Source organism: Rhyacophila brunnea, unplaced genomic scaffold (assembly GCF_057557595.1).
Source record: "Rhyacophila brunnea isolate RB1 unplaced genomic scaffold, BYU_Rbru_1.0 scaffold_23, whole genome shotgun sequence".
Classification (NCBI taxonomy): Eukaryota; Metazoa; Arthropoda; class Insecta; order Trichoptera; family Rhyacophilidae; genus Rhyacophila; species Rhyacophila brunnea.
The window spans coordinates 24,682,349-24,688,346 of NW_028232893.1; the positions used below are offsets into that span (position 1 = coordinate 24,682,349).

At 34.6% G+C, this 5,998-nt stretch overlaps 1 long non-coding RNA gene across 1 annotated transcript; it reads right to left on the minus strand.

Moving 5' to 3' along the window:
* Nucleotides 1-4,152: 4,152 nt before the first annotated feature.
* Nucleotides 4,153-5,281, minus strand: LOC147069761 (uncharacterized). Its single transcript, XR_015071181.1, has 3 exons — nt 5,063-5,281; nt 4,580-4,805; nt 4,153-4,465 (listed from the first exon to the last, which is right to left on the minus strand). It is a non-coding gene; the product is annotated as an uncharacterized LOC147069761 (long non-coding RNA).
* Nucleotides 5,282-5,998: the final 717 nt, after the last annotated feature.

Sequence of the window (5,998 nt, forward strand, 5' to 3'; positions counted from 1 at the left end):
CCGCACTCGTTATGTATATACAACCACGTCGATGCACGGCCGCCTAACATAACCCTTACATGTGCCATATCAAAGAATTTAAGCCCTCATTTTATCCCGAACAGAGCCGCACGGGACTGGTGATGCAACCTTGCACCGAAGTGCGAATGGGTGATGTTAATTTATATGGCAACTATCAAAGTGACTTTAATTTGAAGAGTTGCAAGGGAAGTCTGGAGTGTCTCGCTCCCCGTACGCTCTGGCGAATTTAGTAAAGGCCGAAAAATTTGCCTCGGTTGCCACCATGTCCGCGTGTTCTATTGTGCCCGAATGGGGTCGGACCCGGGCGGCCACTTGTATAGAATTTCGGAGGATATACCAGAAAGGCGGGCTATGTACGCAATTTTCGAGGGCAACAGAAGACCTGGGCGGCCGAAATTTAGGTGGCTGACTACGCCACAGAGATTTAAAAATGTTCGGTCAAAGCAAAGAGTGTCCTAGATCGTCCAAGACGAAGGAAGTATTAGATGGAGGTCAAGACCCGCTAAGGACTAGTAGTGCCATAAATGATGATGATATTTATAAGAAGATCCTGAAATTTATCAGGATTGAGAAGACAAGAAGTACTTTTGAAATATGAAACATCTACTACTGTAATAAAGACTTGACAATTAGGTCTGGGTACTAGAAAGTCACTCTGGTTGGTATGCAGTTATAACCAGGGCTTTTTTTTCCATTTAACGCGGTGGAACGGCGTTCCGGCACCTTTTTTTACGGTTTTATTTCAAAATCAATTAAACGAAAAAATATTTGCGCTTAAGTAATTACAATAATAATTCGTTAAAATGATAAAATAAGGTACAGGTGGAAGCCATTTTGAATGTTGGCGTGTTAGTGTTAGTGTATAGTTTGAATAGCAAACCTGCGTATGTAACTAGCTTCATACGTAGGATGTCTTTGCGTATTATGATTTTGACAGTTTGACGTTTATCGCATGGCGGCATCTGCGTATATTGTTATTTACGTTTGTTTAGTCAGTTTGTGCTACGATTACGTGTTGTGCAACTATTTTATATATTATTTAGTGCAACCCCAAGTTTAAATATGAAAAAATTTCCTGTTACTTCTCAACCACCGGCAGCGGCGCCAATTCCGCAAATAAAAAGCTCAAAACAGTAACAGAAACGATGACAGAAGATATGGAAATATCGGTACATGTAGATGTTCCTGAATCATCTCGAGCTGATCTCGGGGATCAAGGTCGAACTCAAAACGATTGGCCAGACTGCTGGTCATTAGATCAAAAAAACGATTTTTGCTCAAAAAACGAATGGTTGAACGTACACAAAATGAAACTTGGCTGCACAATTTGCAGAAACGTTGGAACTCTTGGAACTGAAACGACAATAGGAATGAAAATATCCAAAGAATGGGCCAATAATGAAATCACGTATTCTGGGAAAGAGAGGAAGCTACAATTGGGGTCACTTCGAAAAAAAATTTTCGATCACAGAAGATCTATTGCACAAAAAGCAGCGTTAAAAATCATTTCTGAAGCCAAAAAAAAGCAGATTGAAAATACTTTTTTAAAATCGTTATCTCGCGAAAAAGTAATAACAGCAAACATTTTTCGAACTGCATATAAAGTAGCTAAGGAAAATCAATCATTCAATATGTTTGAAAGTGAAATTAATCTCCAAGAACTAAATGGGATCGAAATGTGTCATATTCTCCATTCCACTAACGCATGTATTAACATTGTAAATCATATATGTGATGAAATGAGAAAAAGTGTTTTCAAATAAATTGTTCAATCGAAAAATATAATTTCTTTGATATTAATTTAAAATATTTAGTTTCGGTTGCATGCGACGGCGCTGCTGTGATGTTAGGTTCTAAAAATGGAGTGAAAAAATTGCTGACAGAAAAATTTCCTTCAATTATAGTTTGGCATTGTACTAATCACAGATTAGAATTATCAGTAAGTGATGTTGTAAAGAAAATTTCAGGGATCAATAGATTCAAATCATTTATAGATAAACTTTATGTTTTATACAACGCGTCGCCGAAAAATAATAGAGAGTTGCATTTATGTGCAGAATCACTAAGCGTTGAGGTACTGAAAATCGGAAGAGTTTTAAGTACCCGATGGGTGGCATCTAGTTTTCGTTCAGTTTCGGCTGTGTGGAATAATTATGAATCCCTTGTGCGTCATTTTGAAGAAGCGATGAATGACCCTACAAGAGATAAAAATGACAAGTGTACTTACAGTGGCTTAAAGAACAAAATAACATCAACAGCATTTTTATTGGATCTAGCATTGATGTGCGACGCTCTCCAAGAATTGTCGGAACTTAGTTTGGACCCACAAAATCGCAATGTGAACCTTTACATTGCAAATCGAAAAATAAATGAACTCGTTGAAGTTTTTGAAGAAAGAAAACAGAATTTTGGACCCTATTATAAATGTGCTGCAGCTGCTATAAGCAATCTGCATTTTCGTGGAGTTTTACTTCACGAAAAAGTTTCTAAAAATGATCCTCCTATTGATCCGAAAATATTAATGAAGATCTTGGCATAAAAACAGCAAATGTCACAAAGGTCATTTTTTTCAGGAGAGGGTAAAAACATAATATCTTGGTTGTCAAACACATTTTTAATAATTTGACAATGAAGATTCATGGAGGAGCCTTATATGCACTGCATGTATGTAAATAAAATATCAAATTGATGTTTGTTAAATAGATATTTAAAAAGAAATGAATGTGACATTTGCTGTTTTTACACAATTTTTGGACCTTTGTCGTTTTTATAACAAAATTGAAAACATGGAAAAGCAAATAGTATGAATAAAATTATAATTTTATTAAATAAAACAAAAAATATATATTTCTGTTATTTTTTAATCATAATACTACATTTAAGAAGGTTTTGACACATCATAACCAATTATTAAGCTACGTACTTACATGTTTTAAAAAAATCTTCAATTAAATATTTAAAATAAAATCAATCATGTGCATATTACTACTGATTAGTCTTGATCACTCACACCTTCACTGTCTTCTTCAACGTTATCATTTGTATCATTGTCACACGGCAAATTTTCATAAAATGATGCATTTATTGGATTTTGTAAATACTTAGTTAATTTTAAAATATCTTTTTTCTTTGCGCCTTTCAATGGAATTAAGCCATCATATGCTGGCTTAAATGCAATCGTGACTGGCACTTGATGTCTTTTCACTATATTGAATCTATCCCACAGTCCAGAGAAACTGAGATGTTTGCAAAGTACTTCTCCCTTAGAATCCTTGTCTATTTTGTACATTCTAACTTGCCTAAGATGAAAATCTCTGCCGAAGGATGACTTAAAGTAAGGTTTTAACGTATCTTAAATATTTAAAAAATCTTTTTGCTCCGGTTTCTCCAGAATAAAGGGCCCAGGAGTTTTTCTGGCATCCAATACAACTTTATCCCAATCCTCTGGCACGTCTGCAAGGATTGTTTTCCTTGCACTGCTGAACAAATGAAAGTCAGCGTCATTTGGTAAAAATGTGTGCCCTCTGATAGGAAATATATGGATGACTCGTTCAATTTTTTTTAATACATGTACCACCATATACCAAAACCAAATCATAACAAAATTTTTGTTTTGTCCAGCACATCCGTCACTCAAAATATACAATGTTTTCGTGCCTGCTGGCAGATGGTGGTTTATGTAATGTAGTAACAAAGATGTTACATCATTTTGACCTCGTTTGGCGAATCCTTCATGATACGTGTACATATATACATCATTTCTGGCTAAGTCATGTATCCCAAAAATGTAATACCATAGCTGTCTGGAATAAAATACCGCATTTGTTACCATATTCGGTAAAGGCAAATTTTGCATAAAATCAAACGATATGACTGTGGTATCACTTGAACCACTTGCGAGTTCTTTTAATCTTCGCTTCGTTGTAGTAAACTGTTGTGCTTTAGCCAGGTGAAGTTGATAATCTATCTCAATCTTACGTTTTTCATCTTCAGAGAGATCGGGTAATTTCAGTTTGGTTGTAACTGAATCACAGTATGAACACGTATCGCTTCGAGGAGCTCCAAATGACAAATTATATCTAGTTGTAAATACTCTGTAGTATGTGTCATAGTTTAGTTGAAGCTTGTATTTACTTAAAAACATCTCGTGCATTTTCATAATAGTCAAATTTTCCGGAAGATACCTAACATTCTTATTTTTCGCGAAAGAATAATGACTTTGACGTGCCTTAAATGATTGTATATGAATGTGAATCAACTGAATCACTGATTCAGGCACTGCTCTTGGGCGATTTGGATGCTTTCCTCGTTTGTCCATAGGAGCCGAACCCGAAAATGTGATGTTGTCTTGAATACGTCGCAGCCGGGAATGCGTAATACCATGTATTGCCACAAATGCCTTCATACAGACTTCTTCGTTAATACCATCAGATGTAGATCGTATCTAAAGTAAATAAAGAGAAAAAATAATTAATTTTTCAAACACATTATCATTAGGTATAATAGGTGTAATGCCTAATTTGAATGTACATTTTTTATTAATTCAATGAATACTCACTTTATATTTATATGATGCTGAATGCTTGAATATACCATGATCATTGACATCATTTATTATTATCGGAGTATTTTTTCTCGGACGTCTTCTCTTGATCGGTACTACTTCTATACATCCAGATATATAGCCATCTTGTTGATTTTTAGAATCCATTTCATAAAAATTCTCAAATATTTCTTTCCGTAAATCTTCATTTATTTTTGTAAAACAATGAAACCTCTTGCACCTGGAAACATAATAATCAATTAAATACAATCCTACATAATATACTTTATTACAATCATACATACATTTACATAAAACAACATAGTAAATACAATGCTTTGCATTCGAAAGAAGTCATAACTTCAAAGTAGGTAATCACAGCCATTGTGAACTAAATTTAATCAAACAAACTATTCAGCATGGTAAATATTTTAGTACGTATTAATAATGTATAAGTTTTTAATTGAATATATGTTATGAATACATAATTATTCCTACCTGCAATCTTCACCGATAACTTTTTTTGAGAGTCGTTTCCCAACATGATTGACATGATCACTTCCCTTTATTTTGGCGGTTTTTATTAATGTTTGCTTGGTTTTATTAACTTTTCTCTTACGAGGCGTTTCGGATGTCTGTATCCTATTACATTCCATGATAAAATATACAAACAATCGTTAAGGAACTTCATAAAATGGCAATGCCAATGACTGAACGAATGAAAGAATTTTGACAGGTCAGGCACTAACAAGTATGGAATGTATACTAACGCCTAACGCCGCCTGGTGATAAAAGTGTGGAACTACTGGACCTTTGTTGTTTTCAAACAAAATTCCTTGGACTATTGCTGTTTTTAGAAAAGTGGCATATTTTTGAGAGCGGATTTGAGGTACTTATGATTTTTTTAAAAAATATATCTTTGCACAGTTGTATGTAACCATACATAGGGAATATAGAAATGCAATAAAATGAAAATGGAAAAAAGTGGACATTTGATGTTTTTATGCCAAGATCTTCATTTTATTCCACGTTGAAAACGTCAATTGAGAAAAGGCTGCTAGATAATAAAGATGTTGAGTTTGCACTTTGGGCTCGCGTACTTGACCAAAAATATTGGCCTGAAGACATTGATAATCGGTTGACATTTGGAGAGATGGAAATTAGAAACATTTCGATCAGGCTATAACTAGATGAACGAGAAATGATTCGTGGATTTCGCGAATACATTCTCGAAAAGACATATTCTGAAAAACTCTTGCGTTTGGTATATGCTCTGAATTCTATTCCCATTTCTTCAAGTGAATGTGAACGGGGGTTTTCGCAAATGAATCTTATTATTACCCCAACAAGAGCTTCGTTAAACACTAAAACAGGTTCGGTACTCTTGTTCATCAAACTCGTGGGACCACCCTTGACACTTTTCGATCCTTCAAA